This window comes from Ambystoma mexicanum, chromosome 7q (genome assembly GCF_040938575.1).
Source record: "Ambystoma mexicanum isolate Mex_15411 chromosome 7q, UKY_AmexF1_1, whole genome shotgun sequence".
NCBI lineage: Eukaryota > Metazoa > Chordata > Amphibia > Caudata > Ambystomatidae > Ambystoma > Ambystoma mexicanum.
The window spans coordinates 51,492,574-51,509,051 of NC_090941.1; positions in this window are offsets into that span (position 1 = coordinate 51,492,574).

Consider the following 16,478-nt stretch of genomic DNA (forward strand, 5'->3'; position numbering starts at 1 on the left):
TCCCAAACACTGTTTGGTTGAGTTCCGTCGATCACCACTAGGGGTGCTCTTCCAGACTGCGGGGGCATTGGAGCGAGGAGCCGGGGAGGCATGCTGTAATTCTCCCAGTCCTCAGATTCTGCTGCTTCCTCCGCAGTCTTCAACTGCCAGGTGCAGCTCCATGTAAGCAACTTCATGACCCTCACCATTTTATGGGACAATCGCCAAGGACCAATATGCCTTTACGCAGTACTAGCGGCTAGAACCAACATACCAACCATTATGGTGGTCTAATGCCTCGTTGTTGGAGCAACCTTCTGATTATCAGTGCGACCATTTACTGCTTTTATCATAAACCAACAGCCTATCTACCGCAAAGGAACAGCGCGTGGCTCAAAATAAACTTTTGCTGATCGACAGCAGAGACAATTGCAAATCGCTGAATATTCACTAAACATTTCATGTGAAATAAATGTACTTTACCAAATGTACAATCCTGCTGTTTACTTTTAAACCACAGTTTCATATTCCGAATTTTGGCGCACTGTGTTCTAAGCTGATCTAACACCCTATGTACCGCAAAGGAACATTGCGTGGCTCAACATGAACTTTTGCGGATCGACAACAAAGACAAATGCAAATCGCTGAATATTCTCTAAGCATTTGATGTCAAATAAATGTACTTTACAAAATGTACAATCTTGCTGTTTGCTTTTAACTCACAGTTTCATATTCCGAATTGTGGCGCGCTGTGTTGTGACATAATGTGTGTTGTCTTCCGGGTTCTGTGTAAAGTCGCGTAGGACTGGAGACGACTGGGCGCGTTTGATGACGCACCCTGTAACGTCACGGAGAGAGGCGGGGAATATGAATGCTTTCATAATGTCAGGCTTAGGGGCGGGAGATATGATTTATGTCGCAAAAGCAAGTCAGCCAGGTCAATAGCGCCAGTCATAGGATTATCACATAATGTCGGCGCACACCAGCCTGATTTATCATTTCTTTAGTGGACAAAAAGTCGGGTGAGGCCCATAGGAAATTGTACTATCAGCGGACAAAAGGAGGGTTCGTAGAACACTTTCAACCTGACAAGGAACAATAGAAACAACGTTCTCAGAAGACCCCCATTTTGTGTAATTGCAACCATTTCGGGACACCGCGAGTGTTCTTAGAACACATTCAACTTGACAGATTACAATACGGACAGCGTCCTCAGGACACCCCCAGTTTGTGTATTTACAAACATTTAAATACACCGCAAACAAAAAGGACACATACTCCGTCCTCTGACCACCCCACCATTTAGTTTATTTACAAAATGTCAGAACAGCCGCGTTCTAAGCGGACAAATCGAACACAACAAAAGCGTATAGCACATAAAAAAACAAAACATTGAACCTATCTCATACTCCCCCACCCTCCCCAAACACTCTTACACACCAACACACTCCACTAAATACAATTTTTAATCCAAGTTTCACTGTGCTGTACGCGGTCGACGGTGAATACAAGATGGCGGGCGCCACAGAAAATCTGACGCGCTCCACGCCCCACGCCGTCCAATCAGCGAACACGTTGCATGTCCGCGGACATGACGCAAGCCCATGGGCCAATCGGGGTGCTGTCTGCGGAGCGAACAGGGAAGTCCGTCCGCGCAGCAAACACAGATATCACCAATTTTTTTTGCCTTATATTTTGGTCATTTTTAAAATTTGCAAAAGCACGCTTTCTCGACCAAGCCCCTGCTCCTGCCGCAAATTTGGTGTAAATCTGTCCAGCGGTTCGGGCTGTAGCCGTGCGCAATGTTTTTTCCCATTATGTTTATAGGAAAAAACAAATGTTTTGGGACCCCCCCTATAACTTTGCCCCCCCTGGACCAAACCTCTACAAACTTTGCAAAAATTCAGAGTGGGCCATATACTTTTTTTTACAAAGTTTGGTGAGGATTCGTCCAGAGGGAGCGAAGTTATAAGCCACCCAAAAAGTGCTCTTCCTATGGAAACACCAACTTAACAATAACTACATGGACGCTACCGCGTCCATGTAATATATATAGCAGTGTTCTCCCTCTGGAACAGCCTTCCTGCCTCCCTGAAACTTGAGGAGAACCATCTCCGGTTCCGGAAGCACCTCAAAACCTTCCTCTTTGCTTCAGCCTTCTCCCCCCCTCTCCCCTGCTAAATTCTTGACTGAAACTGCACTCATCCTGCAACTGGGCCAAGCTCCACTTGCACTGCCTCTCTGGCAACCCCTGCACTGCGGGACTGTCTCTGTATCCCGACAGCCCCCCTTTCCCAGCATTTATCTGCACTTAACTTGCACTTGCCACCAGTCTGGGCCTATTATTTATCTGTTGTTCCACTACCCTGTACTGCACTCTCCCCCCTCCCTTTTCCCCTTGCACTTTTCCCTTCCCTCCACCCATGCACGTGCGTGATCTGAATGACACCTGGCCTAGTAGGATCGTTGTCTGTCTTCCTTTTGTTTCCCCCCTCCCTGCCTCGTCGCGCCTTGAAAACTTGTGTATAGGCGCGTTACAAATGTCATATCATATCATATCATAAATTCATAATTAATGAATCATATCAACATGATTCTTTATTTTCATCATTATATATATATACCGGTCCATCCCAGAATGATGCTGCACTGCCTACTTGTCAATGCTGCCTGCTGACTGCAGCTGCTGAGACAGCTGCCGCCACAGTCGCCACCATCATGGGACGGACGGCGGCAGCCCGGGGTTGCTGCTGGCTGCCTGTCCCCGACCCATGTGTTTGTTAGTGTGTGTATTGTGTATGTATGTATGTTGTGTGTGTGGTGTGCAGTGAGAGAGTGAGTGAATGTCAGACAGACAGACTCTGTGTGAGTAGTGTGCGGGCAGCATGACCGGGTGGCGGGCTGCTGCCGCCTTCTCTGTGTCATGTCTGTGTCAGTGTGTTGTGTGTTGTTCAATGTGTGTGTGGAGTGAGTGTATGTGTGTGACTATGGTGACATTGACACAGTTCGTGGGTGGTGATGAGGTGCACACTGCAGTAAAATGTAAACATAAAAAATGGCAGCAACACTCTTTCTGCTGGAGAAAAGTAAATATAAAACAACATACAATAGCAGCCTAGCCACTAGCCACACTCTCTTTGCAGGCAGCCCAGGACTAGCAGGAGGCGGGTCGGGGGATGCTCCGGGCACCAGGGTGAAGCCAGGGTGGTGCACGCCCATCCTGCTCCCACCTGCACTGCTACTGAGTGGTGGAGGAAAATGAGAAAACTTTGGTGTCTCCTAAACAAATAGTCTGCCTGAATGTTTAGCCCTACATGCACTGTAGATGGAAGCTTTATCAATGATGTGTGTCTGGGTTTGTATTTCAGACTCTGCTTTAATGTGATAAGTGTCAAGGAGGTCCCCCCTTCTCACTTGAGTTCGATCTTTGCTGGATTTCTTGATCGATGCCTTCTTGCGTACTGCTCGAGTCTTGAATAAGGCTGCACGAGTCTCTTCCGACTCCAGTGTGCGTTCAAGTACCCGGAAGCAAGGGTCCAGGAATCCAGGAAATAACAGGGTACGCAACTAGCACACGAGTCCAGGAATCAAGAAAGTGAGGAAGGGTTAGGGTGGAAGAAGCAAGGGAATAATACCATGAGCTACGGAACACACGTCTGGTCGCTACTTCGCAATAGTATTAAGACGCGCGGGCCCGCGGGGGCGTGGCATATTTATGGAACGTACTACATGCGCCGTGAAGGCTGGTGCGAGGCGTGTCACGTGATACGGCAATGTTGGGAGAAACAATGAATGCAAACCCCGCCGTGACAAGGACCAGGAAGTCCATAAGGGGTGCGTTCTGTGGGTCATGACAGCATGCCTCCTCCGAAAGGATGTTCCACCAGGTTTGCCCGGGTGTATAAGGTGAAATCTTCTGAGTAGTCGAGGAGTCTTGAGATTAGAAAGTGGTTCCCAGGTTCTTTCACTAGGAGGATATCCTTTCCATTCAACCAGGTATTGAAGTTGACCCCGTTTATACCTGGAGTCACATATTCGAGACACTTCATATTCCAATTGATTATCGACCAGTAGAGGAGGAGGTCGGTAGGATTTCCGGGAGAATTGGTGGTAGGGTTTTAGTAAGGATGTGTGGAATACTGGGTGAATTTTCTTCCAAGGGGCTGGTAGACTAATCCGATATGAAACCGGGTTGATAATTTCCTTGATGGGAAATGGACCATAGTACCAAGGGGCCAACTTGTTTGGCCATAGATGCCGGGGAAGTAACTTTGAGGACAACCAGACTTGATCACAAATTGCATTAGAAAGACCTGGTCTCCTTTTTAAATCCGAATACCTCTTAGTCTGAGTTCTGGCCTTCTCTAAATTTTCTTTGGCCTCTTGGTGTACGTTGATGAGGGTTTCAATCCAGGAGTCGACAGTAGGTACTGGTGTAGGATGAGGGAGAAGAGAGGGTAGAACTGATGGATGGAACCCTTGGCTACGATAAAAGGGGCTGCTCTCAATTGCTGAATGGTCAGAATTGTTGTAGGCAAACTCAGCCACGGGTATCAGGAGCAACTAGTCATCCTGAACCTTGGTGGTGAAACATCGAAGATACTGTTCCAGGGTCTGATTAGCACGTTCTGTGGCCCCGTTGGTCTGGGGATGATAACCAGATGAGAGGGCGCGTTGGATTCCCAAAATGCGACAGAGATGTTTCCAGAATTGAGGGACGTACTGAGGTCCTCGATCAGATATGATCTTGGAAGGGAGTCCATGTAAACGAAATATGTGTTCCAGGAAGATTCCAGCAAGTTCGAACGAGGATGGTAACTTACACAGAGGTGTAAAATGAGCCCATGGAGTGAAAAAATCTATGGTAACCATGATGGTCGTGTACCCTCGGGAAGGTGGTAATTCCACAATGAAGTCTGTTGCAATGACTTCCCATGGCCTTGTTGGCAGCGATGGTTGCATTAGAAGACCCGCCGGTATCTTGTTATCATGTTTGTTTTGACTGCAGACAGCACAAGTTTTGATGTACTGCTGTACGTCGGTCTTCATTCTAGGCCACCAAAACTGTCTTTGTATAATACGGAGGGTGTTTGTTATCCCACGATGTCCGGAGTAAAGGGTATCATGACAGAGGTTTATCATTCTTTGTTGTAATTTCTGTGTAGCAATGACCAGTGCATTGTCCTTGAATAAGTATCCTTCCTTAAGTCTTAGGCTCCATGGATTCTTCCTTGAAATATCCTTCCAGAGATCAGAGGATTGGGTTTGAACTCGAATTTCTTCCAGGAGGTTGACTGCTTGAGCTACAAAGATCGTGTGGGGAAACATCTTAGGATAGGCCTTGTCTTCAGTAGTTAGGACGTCGGGATAAAGCATCAGCAATCATGTTTTGTGATCCGGGAACATGAGTGATTTGGTATTGGGATTGGGCAAAGAAGTAGGCCCAACACCCCTGATGACTGTTCCTGCACTCCAATGATTGTAGAATTTGAAGATTCCGATGGTCCGTGCGGACCTGAACTGGATATCTAGCACCCAGAAGTAGATGTCGCCATTCAGTGAAGGCCTGTCGGATGGCTAACAGTTCCCTTTCCAGGACGGAATAGTGTGTCTCACTGGGAGTCAGGGTTCGTGAGAGGTAAGCAATGGGGTGTTCCAGTTTATCCTCAAGTTCCTGTTTCAAGACCGCTCCTATGGCGTAGTTAGAGGCATCCGTTTCCACTAGGAATGGGTGATTTATGTCTGGTTGGGCCAGGATGGGGGCTTACGTGAACTCTGTCTTCAATCACTGGAATGCTTTGTCTTGCGGTGTAGACCAGATAAAGGGAGTGTCTTCTTCAAGAGAGTAACAATCGGCTGGACGATCTCGGAAAAGGAAGAAATGAACTTCCGGTAGAAGTTGGCAAGCCCCAGGAAGGATTGAACTTGTTTCACCGAGGTGGGAGCAGGCCATGCCATTATGGCCTTTACCTTTGAAGGGTCCATACCAATTCCTTCTGGGCTAAGGATGAATCCCAGGTAGTGAACAGAAGTAATTTTTTCGGGTTTGGCTAAAAGTTTGTGTTCACTGAGTCATTGCAGTACTGCCTTTACATGCTCTTCATGCTTTAGAGGATCCTTGGAAAAGATCAATATGTCATCCAGATAGACAATGACAAAAAGGAATAATATATCAGAAAACACCCTGTCCATAAATCGTTGAAAAACCACGGGGGCATTAGCTAGTGCAAAGGGCATGACTAGATATTCATAGTGACCAAAGAGTGTTCTAAAGGCTGTTTTCCATTTGTCTCCTTCCCGGACACGGATCAAATGATAGGCACCCCAGAGATCCAACTTCGTGAAGACTACGGCGCCTCTCACAGCTTCCAGGATATCCGAGATCAGGGGTAGTGGGTACCGATCTTTGAGGGTGCATTGATTTAAGCCACGATAGTCGAGGCAAGGTCTGAGTTCCTTAGTGTCCTTCTTGGGAACAAAGAACAAGGAAGCACCCGCTGGAGATTTTGAAGGTTTTATGGTGCCGTTTTCAAGGTTGGTATCCAGGTATTCTCTGAGGGCCTTTTTTCTCAGGTTCGGAAAGAATTAACATTCTGCCAAAAGGAATCACTGCTGAGGGATCTGTATCTATGGCACAGTCTTCAGGTCTGTGAGGGGGTAAGGCCTGGACTATGGCAGTTGAAAATACATCAGCATATCCCGGATAGGCCTCTGGGACTTGTATGATATTAGAAACCATGAGTGGTGTTTTCAGATCTCTTGGTGGTTCTTTAAGGGGTGTGGAGGAGGTAACCAGAATTAGACAGTGGGGCATACAAAACTCAGAGCCTAGGAATAGTGATCCTGCTGTCCAATTGATATACGGATGGTGCTTCTGTAACCAGGGCATGCCCAATACCATGGGGTAATGGGCTGACTTAATGATGTCGAATGTAATCCACTCTTGGTGATGGTTTATGGACAGTTTGATCTCTTTTGTCTGCAGGCTTATGGGTCCTGAAGAGAGGGGTCTTCCGTCGATTGCTTCCACCGGCTGCATGGTGCTTCGTGTCTCGTACCGAATATGATGACTAACAACCCAGTCTTGATCAATGAAAATTCGCATAGCTCCACAGTCCACCAAGGCCAGAATGGGATAGGTCTTATTCTTGGAGGGCGACAGGAAGGCTTGTAGAATCACCAATTTGTTTTGGCCAGGAAAGTTCAAGGATGGAATTGATGTGGAGCAAACATCTCTCTCCCGAAGCTCTGCTCCATCTAGGATTGGGAGCTGGCGTTTCCCGAACGCCGAGGAGGGGCCAGAGGACACTCCCTAACCAGGTGTTTGTCTGAGGCACAATACATACACAACCCCGTATGAATCCTTCTCATTCTTTCTTGCGGGGATATAGGTCCATGGAAGGCTCCTATCTGCATGTGTTCTGGTTCAGAGATGCCTGGGTTAGTGTCTGCCTTGGTGGTACTCTCAAAGGACGGCTTTGGAGGATTAACTTTAGATTTCTTTTTTTCTGCCTTTCTTTCCTGGATACGAAAATCTATTTGCATGGAAAGGTTCATTAGTGCTTGGAATGTGTTTGGACGAGCCACTCTGGCCAACTCATCCTTAATCTCCACATTCAGTCCTCTCCTGAAAAGGGTAAAACTCTCCTCCGGGACCAATCAGCTTCCTTGACTAACTGCTTGAATCGGGTAACATAGGTGAGCATATCCTGGGATCCTTGCTGAAAGTCTAACAGGCGTTCCTGGTGTTAAGACGGATTTCTGAACTCTGTCCTGGTGGTGCAGAAGTTCAGAAGGCCAACCTAATTACTTGGAACAGGGTAACCTCTGGACGAGCCAGACCAATCAAGGTAGCGATCGCGGCGGTCAAGACTAGGTCTCAAGAGGGGTGAGGGTGACTGAAAGCCCGCAATGAGCACACAAAGCAAGGACACTTACAAACTACTCCAAACAGGTGTTATATTAAAAATATATACACATTTATTCCAAGGCCTTTAAAACAATGACCGTAGCGAGAAATCACAATACAACTCTAGTAAAACAACACATACCATACCAATACAATATATATACAAATACAACAAGTCTCAAGCGTTAGATGCACGAAATGTGTAGTCCACCTAAAAGGGAAGGAAAACAGGCAGTGCGAAATAATGCTTAGACCCAGTCCGCCTTCAGAGGCACCTAACTAAAAGGAAGTCCGAGCCCTGCGAAGAGTGGAGCCTTGTGCTCAAAAGTACCTGCACACGCTGGTGCCAACGGGCAAAAGGGGGGTCTCTTCGAGGGAAATCAGGCAGTTCAGTTTAGTGCACAAATGAAGAACAAGTTCCGCGACTCAAGCACAGACTCCACTGTGGGCAGAAGCAGAGCGCGAGTACGGAAAAGGGTGCTGTTTTGACACAGCGGGGAAAAGCTATGGGCTCCTGCAGGAGGGCGACCAGTTCCTAGCTATGCTACTCACCGGTCCCCGATGCAAGCAGACCCAGGCTTCTCCGCGTCAGTTTCAGTAGCTGGCAGGTTCAGAAGAGCAGGGAGCGTCTCGTCGTCATGTTGAGTCTGCAGCAGCAGAGTTGAGTAAAAGACGTCCTAAACGAAGAAACCCGCACAGTTTGTTACCACAGCAGGGCAACGGAGCGGCCGTGTGTATCTGAGCCAAATGTACACTACTCACTTCAGACCTGGGAACGCCAAGTGTACGAAGAGTGTGAGAGTGACAAGGACTCGAAATACTACACAACCTGGCGGCGGTTACAGAGCAAGACTCCTGTGTAGGCTGGTCAGTCAGCTGGATGGCCCAGAGACGCATCCGAAGGCTTACTAGCAGGAGATGGTGAAGATGCCGAGAATAGCTGTTCCCGCTATTCCAAGGGTCGAAGTACCAGTACAGGCCTTCTGGTTCGATCAAAGGTAAAAAGGGTTTCACAAGGCGACAGCAGTGCAGAGAAGAAGTCCTTCAGCGGGTCACCAGCGATTCCTCGGTTCAGTATCTTGGTTGCAGGATACTTGGCTCCTGTATTCCTTCGTTCGTGAGAACTCAGGAGATCGACATGGTAGTGGTGTTTCCAACCCCCTCTTATCCACAGTTCCCTTCGCGCCAAAACGGAGGGGACCCAATGGGAGATCCGCTCATCAACACTCACACCATTCGTGGACCAATCACGGACCACGGTGGTCCCAGGCATTCACACCACCCTAGACTCTCTGGCACCCAGGATGTGTATTGGGACCAGACATCCCAGCCCACATCCTGGAGGCACACACCAGGCATGTAGAAGCCCGCGAAAGCATCCGTGTTTCGCGGGAAAGTACATGCCCAAATAAGGAAGGCCCCGGGTCGGCTCGACCTGGGGAAGGTGAAGGGAGCAAGACGGTCAGCGGACAGGACAAAGGAGCCTCGTGGTCTGGCCATTTTGGGAGCCAGGCCACCATTTTGGGCTAAGCGCGAGAAACGCGCTTAGAACGCCAAAAGGAGCTCAAAACACAAGAAACGATCGCTGCCACCATTCCCGTCCGTGAATCACTTGCACCGATCAGTTACAATCCTAAAAGAATATCTAGGGCCTGTAGAAGGCTAGAGACCCAAGAGAGCTGTAAAGCTGTAACTTAGCTTACAGTGCCCTCTTGTGTCATGTTGCACGAAAGCCGCAACATGATAAAAGAAACTACGGAAAACAGCGTTTCCCGGTACTGACTGTCTTAAGGGCATGTCAGTTTCCCCGTAAGAAAGGAGCGAAAGCCCAGAGGAGTGCGGCAGAAGGCTGCACTTCTCTGGCAAAGTCGAGAACAAGGTGAAAAACAACAGCAAAAAGTTTAGGGGTTGCCACATGGAAGGAAAATTACCTACAATTACGAAATCTTTCCTAACACTCGCCCCTCCCAGACTATGGACAGGGGGAACTAATCCATCCCTGGATGAGTCTCTTGTTCAGGTCGGTTAAACATTCTGGACAACCCATCAGCATTGCTATGTTGGACACCTGGCCTATGCTCAATAGTGAAGTCGAAGCCTTGTAGACTTATGGACCACCTAAGCAACTTTGGATTCTCCCCCTTCATGTTCATTAGCCACTTTAAGGGCTTATGGTCAGTTTGCACAGTGAAGTGGGTCCCATAGAGGTAGGGCCTCAGCTTCCTTAGGGCCCACACAACAGAGAAACATTCTTTCTCTACCGTGGACCATCTGAGCTCTCTGTCCTTAAGCTGGCGGCTAATAAAACCAATAGGGTGTTCCTTACCCTTCTCATCTACTTGCGATAGAACAGCTCCTATCCCAGTGTCAGAGGCGTCCGTCTGCACGATAAAAGGTCTTTGATAATCAGGGGCCCTGAGGACAGGGGCCTGGCACAAGGAGTCTTTTAAGCCATTGAAGGCCTTCTCACACTCGTCGGTCCAAGTTACCTTCTTGGGTTTCTTCGGAGTTGTGAGGGCAGTCAGAGGGGCAGCTATGGTGCCATAGTCTGCCACAAAATTGCGGTAATACCCCGTGAGTCCTAAGAAGGCTCTCACTTGGGTTTGTGTAGTGGGGGTAGGCCAGTCTTGTACTGCTTGTACTTTACTGGGTAGAGGCTGTATCCTCCCTCCACCTACTTCATGTCCAAGGTAAACCACTGAGCCTTGTCCAATCTGGCATTTACTAGCCTTTATGGTCAAGTGTGCTTTCTGAAGAGCCTGGAGCACAATCCTGAGGTGTTTCACATGGTCTTCCCAGGTGGCACTGAAAACTGCTATATCGTCCAGATATGCAAGACAGAATTTGTCCAACCCATTCAAAACATGATTCATAAGCCTCTGGAAAGTGGCAGGTGCATTCTTCAACCCGAACGGCATTACCCAGAATTGGTAAAGGCCGTCTGGAGTAGAAAACGCTGTCTTCTCCTTGGCATGTTCTGCTAAAGCTATTTGCCAATAGCCAGCAGTGAGGTCAAACGTGCTGAGGTACTTGGAGGCACCCAAAGTATCCACCAGCACATCTGTTCGAGGCAAGGGCTGTGCATCTGTCTTGGTGACAGCATTCAGAGCCCTGTAATCCACGCAGAACCTCAATTCAGAAGTGCCTGCCTTTGGAACCAAAACCACAGGGCTGGACCAAGGACTACTAGAGGGTTCAATCACCCCAAGGTCTAACATCTTGTTGACCTCGGTCTTAATATAAGACCGTACTTTGTCTGACATCCTGTATCCCCTACTTTTGGTAGGTACACTGTCTCCTGTGTCTATGTTATGTTTGCACCAAGGTGTCAAACCAGGCGACTGTGAAAACAGGGGGGAAAACTGCCTAAGCAAACTTTTCACCTCAGCCTGCTGATCAGAAGTCAGGTGAGGGGCCACTCGGACACCCTCAAAGGAGCTATCTGAAGGACTGCTTTGGAACAGGTCGGGGAGAGATTCAGACCCCTCTTCCTCAACATCTGAAGCCAGTAGCATTGCTGCGATTTCGACTCTTGGGACGAAAGCCTTCAGCCTATTCACATGAAACACTTTTGGAGCCTGTCCAGGCCTTCCAAGGTCCACTAAATAGTTAACCTCACCCAGGGGCTCCACCACTGTGTAAGGGCCTGACCATTTGTCCTGTAAAGCTCGAGGCCTTATGGGATTCATGATCAGGACTTGCTGACCAGGTTTAAAGTTGATGAGGGAAGCTTTCTGGTCGTACCAATGTTTCACCAGCGCTTGTCCTGCCTTCAATTTATCACTAGCCAAGCCCATCAGAAGTACCATCCGTTTTCTGAGCCCTAGCACATAATCAACTACGTTGGTAGAAACAGGGGGAGTGGGCATCTCCCATCCCTCTTTGACTATGGCTAAGGGTCCCCGTACAGGATGACCGAACAGAAGTTCGAAGGGGCTGTAGCCAACACCCTCCTGTGGTACCTCTCGGTAGGCAAACAGTAAGCATGGTAAAAGAAGATCCCATTTTCTTCTCTGAGGTTCTTCCAGAGCCCCAATCATGCTTTTTAACGTTCTGTTGAAACGTTCCCCCAGACCATTGGTCTGGGGGTGGTATGCAGAAGAGAATTTGTAGGTGACCCCACATTCTTTCCACATAGCCTGCATATACTTCGACATAAATTTGCTGCCACGATCCGACACAACTTCTTTAGGGAAGCCAACCCTAGTAAATATGCCAAGTAAAGCTTTTGCAACTGACTTGGCAGTTACAGTTTTCAATGGGATGGCCTCAGGATATCTGGTTGCATGGTCGACCAGCACCAGGATAAACCTATTGCCTGAGGATGTTTGCGGGTCAAGGGGACCAACGATGTCGATCCCTACCCTTTCAAATGGTACCCCCACAACTGGGAGCGGTACCAATGGAGCTTGGATTGTCGAGCCAACCTTACCAGATAACTGGCAGGAGGCACAACTCCTGCAGTGACTTTCTACTTGCACCCCCATCTTGGGCCAGTAACAGTGCATGGATAACCTTTGCTTGGTCCTCTTAATACCAAGGTGACCAGCAAGGGGAACTTCATGCGCCAACTGCAGGAGGAAGGGCCTAACAGAAAGGGGAACCACCAACCTCCTATGGTTTCCTTCTGTAGACTCTGTGGGCTCACTATACAGGAGTCCATCTTCCCAATAAATCCTATGCGTCCCAGGAGGTTCACCCTCAAGCTGGGAGCAGGCCTGTCTCCTTAGGCCTTCCAGAGATGGGCACTCACGTTGGCCTTTACTGAATTCGTCCCTATCAGGACCTCCTTCAACTAACAAGTCTTTTAGTTCAGGATGATCGTTGGGGTCAAATACTTCAGGCATCGCCACCTCCTCGTCAGGCCCGGGCGATTGACCAACTTCCTCCACCGCAGTGGTAGGCGAGCTCGGGGGAATATTCTCTTTCCCTTGTCTTGACCTGTTGACTCCTTTCGCCTTGGGTTTCCCCTTCGGCTGGGGCGGCGGATTGGTCTTGGCCAATGCTGCCCGTGCTTGAGACCGTGTGTAGGGTCTTTCGGCAGTGTCTCCTATGAGCCCTAAAGCTCTGAGATCATTACCTAACAAGACCTTTCCCGGGACGTTTCTCTGAATGCTCACTGGAATCCTGACTGCTGTACCATTTAAAGTAAGATTTACAGGTATTACTGGGAACATACGGAGTGGGCCGTCAGCCAACTTAGTGGGCATCAGAGTAGCTCTGGCAACTTCCTCTGAGTCTACCAAGGTAGAATCCACTACAGTTCGACTGCACCCACTATCCCTAAGAGCTGGAGTATCTACTCCATTGATCAGCACACTGTCTTTAAAGTAGTGCTTGGTATTATCTGGAATCCTAGCATAAGCCTCTGCGACTTTAGGCTCCCAGGAACCCAGGGAAACTAAAACTACCTCAGCCTCTATCCCGCTGGGAAATGAGTCTGAGGAGAAGGATGCTCCTGTAATCTCTTCTTCCTCGTAGGAGGAGAAGGCCAGATTAGCGGAGTGGACCCCCAAAGGTCTAACCTTACACCAGGGATCCCCCTTCAGGTGGTCAGTTGCTCCACAAGCAAAACAAGATCCATTGGGTCTGTTTACATAGGGAGGCTTATTGTAACCAGAGTTCTGTTTCGGAGGCTGACCTCCACTACCCTGTGAGTTCTCTTGTGTCTTACCCTTATTTTTCTTTTTGTGGCCCTTATGAGAAGAAGATTTATCAGATTCTCCACCCTCCTTATCTTTGGACTTTTTCCCTTCCTCCTGCTTACCAGGATGAGTTTTGTCCTTATGGGACACTCGATGTGACACCCATAAGTCTGCTGCAATGGCCAGCTTCTTATTATGTATCTCCTTCGAATCGGCCAAATGCTGCTTAAGCTCCGGGGAAGAAGATGCAAAAATGTGTTCCAGCATGACAAGATTTATCATGCCTTCGAAGGTAGAAACCTTATAACCTTCGACCCAGCCAGTTAAGTTTTTCAAGGATTCAGTGACATAAGATACCCAAGTACCACCTTCCTTTTTCTTATACTCTCTGAATCGTTTCAAATATTGGGCCGGAGTCTTCCCAAACTTTAAAATGAGAGTTTGCTTTAACATTGCGAAATCAGCTTGCTCAGCCTTCGACATTTCCATAATGGCACTACAGCCAGAATGGGGCAGTCTGCTGAGTAACCAGGCAATCTTATCAGCATTGTCAACTTTTTGAACTTCGCATGCATACTCAAATGCATTCAGCCAGTCCATAATGTCATTCCTTTCCTCATACACACTGAGCAGATCTTTCGGAAACCGTGGATGAGAGGAGGCCCCAGTGTCACGCTTCCCACGGAGGCGCAGGTCTGGCTTCGAGTGCTGATGCTTCTTCAATGTTGAAGCGCAGGACTCTGAAGATGGACAGGTAGGGCCACTCTACTCGGGCTTCTCTGGCTCGCAGGAATATTCCCCTGTGCGTGAAAAGGGAGTATTACCTACTGACGGAATAATGCTCAAGCCTCCCACTCCCTTCCAACCCTCCACGATACCCTTCCACGATTCCCTGTGAAGTCTCACCTTAGGGTCTGGAAGGATGAGTTCTCCATCCTGCTTCTGATGCAGGGGCACGTTGAAACCCAGTTACTTCACTGGATTGAGGTTTGATGGGAGTTCAAATAAGCTTGACTATTCAGGTAAGGCGCTGTAGGAGTTCTGTTGCAAGTTCAAAAGTTCAAGCTTAATAATGTTCATTGTCTTATTGCAGCAAGCGCTAACGCTTATGTCTTTTTCCCCTTAGGGGCCGGGGTTCGGAATGCCGGAGATATGGCGCCGACCCGAAGTGAAGCGTGCAGTTCCAATAAATGACAGGTAAGTTCTGGATGAGCGTTCGGGTAATGTCTTTGCATTCGCTCATTCAATGTCTTTGTCTTTTTTCCCCGTAGGGGCCGGGGTCCGGAATGCCAGGAAGCGGCAGGACCCGAAATGAAATGGGAATGACCCAACAGGTAAGTCTTAGAAGGAAACTGAGCTTTTCCTATTCCCTTCCTTCTCTCACCTTGTGTTCTTGTCTTTTTCTCTCTAGGCTCTGGGAAGTGGCTGCGGATCCGGATGATCGCTGCTGAAGATGGAGGTGCTCAGGAAAGGTGAGTGAAATGCAGCGCTGCAGCGATCGAAGCGAAATGCTTTTAAAAATGATGTCTTCCCTTTCAGGATCGTCGGTGTGATGTCTCCGTGATACAGCTTTAGCAGGTAAGGTCTTCTTTCTCTCCAATTCTCTCTTATCTCCCTTTGCAGGTAACCCAGGATGCTGACAGGCGTGGCTGAAGTCCAGATGCAGGAGCTGACACGGTGAGCGTCCAGCTGCGAGGAGCAGAACAACGCGAAGCGTGAGTTGCTGATCGGGCGTGGTTTAAATAGCTTTGGAAGAAGTTCCAGGTATGTATCCTTCCACCGATCAGGTATGTGTCCTTCCCCGAACACAACCAGGTGGAAAGTAGTCCCACAGGTAAAGTAGTTCCATTCAGTCCTCAAGAGGGCCTGGATGTAGCAGCATGGTCTGCATCAGGTAAGTGCACATTAAAACACTTGAACACATGTCTAGCTTTATGAGCCTGGCGCCTAAGGCGCCAGGACAGAGGTCCAACATGAGCCTGGCGCCTAAGGCGCCAGGACTGTATCCAAAGGGCCCCAGCTTGGGCCAGCTGGCACTTCCCTGGGGGGAATGATGCCTGCCTCTGGGGTTGCTGGGTCGGACCTGGCTCCTTAGAGGTAGGCATCATGACAGTACCCCCCCTCAAGGCCCCTCCCAAGGTTGTTCCCTCCAGGGGTTTTGGCTTGTTCGGAAATCTCCGGTGGAACCTTTGTATTAATCGAGGTGCGTGAACATGGTTACTAGGCTCCCACGATCTCTCCTGAGGTCCATACCCCCTTCCAGTCAACTAGATAGAAGAGTTTTGACTTTAACACCTTGGAGTCTAAAATGTCTTTAACTTCGAATTCTAATTCCCCTTCAATTTGAACTGGGTCTGGAGGCTTGGACAGTCGGGTCCCTGGTTGTACTGGCTTCAAAAGTGATGCATGAAAAACTGGATGAATTCGCATGTTGGACGGTAAATCCAGTTTAAAGGCCACGGGAATGATTATAGCCTTGATGGGAGAAGGTCCTATGAATCTGGGATTGAAGGTTCGCGGGCCCTTGAGGGGTAAATGTTTTGTTGCTAGCCATACCTGGTCTCCTACTTGGTAAGGAGGAGTTTTACTTCGGTGCAAATCAGCGTTTTCTTTGTACTTTTTCTTGGCTTGCTGTAAATGAGTTGCAGCTTCTTTGAAGGCTCCGGTTATTGTGGAATGCAGATGATTTACTGCGGGCATTTCCAGGGTCAGAGGTGGATCTAGGTCAGAGGTCCGAGGATGGTGACCATACAAAGTATAAAAAGGAGTTTGTCCGGTTCCAGAATGCACTGAATTGTTGTATGCATATTCTGCGATCCAAAGGATGTCTTTCCAATTTAACTCGGATTGGTGTAACATGCAACGAAGATATTGCTCGAGAGTCTGATTGGTTCTCTCGGTTTGTCCGTCGGTCTGGGGGTGGTGGCTGATGGATAACCGCACAT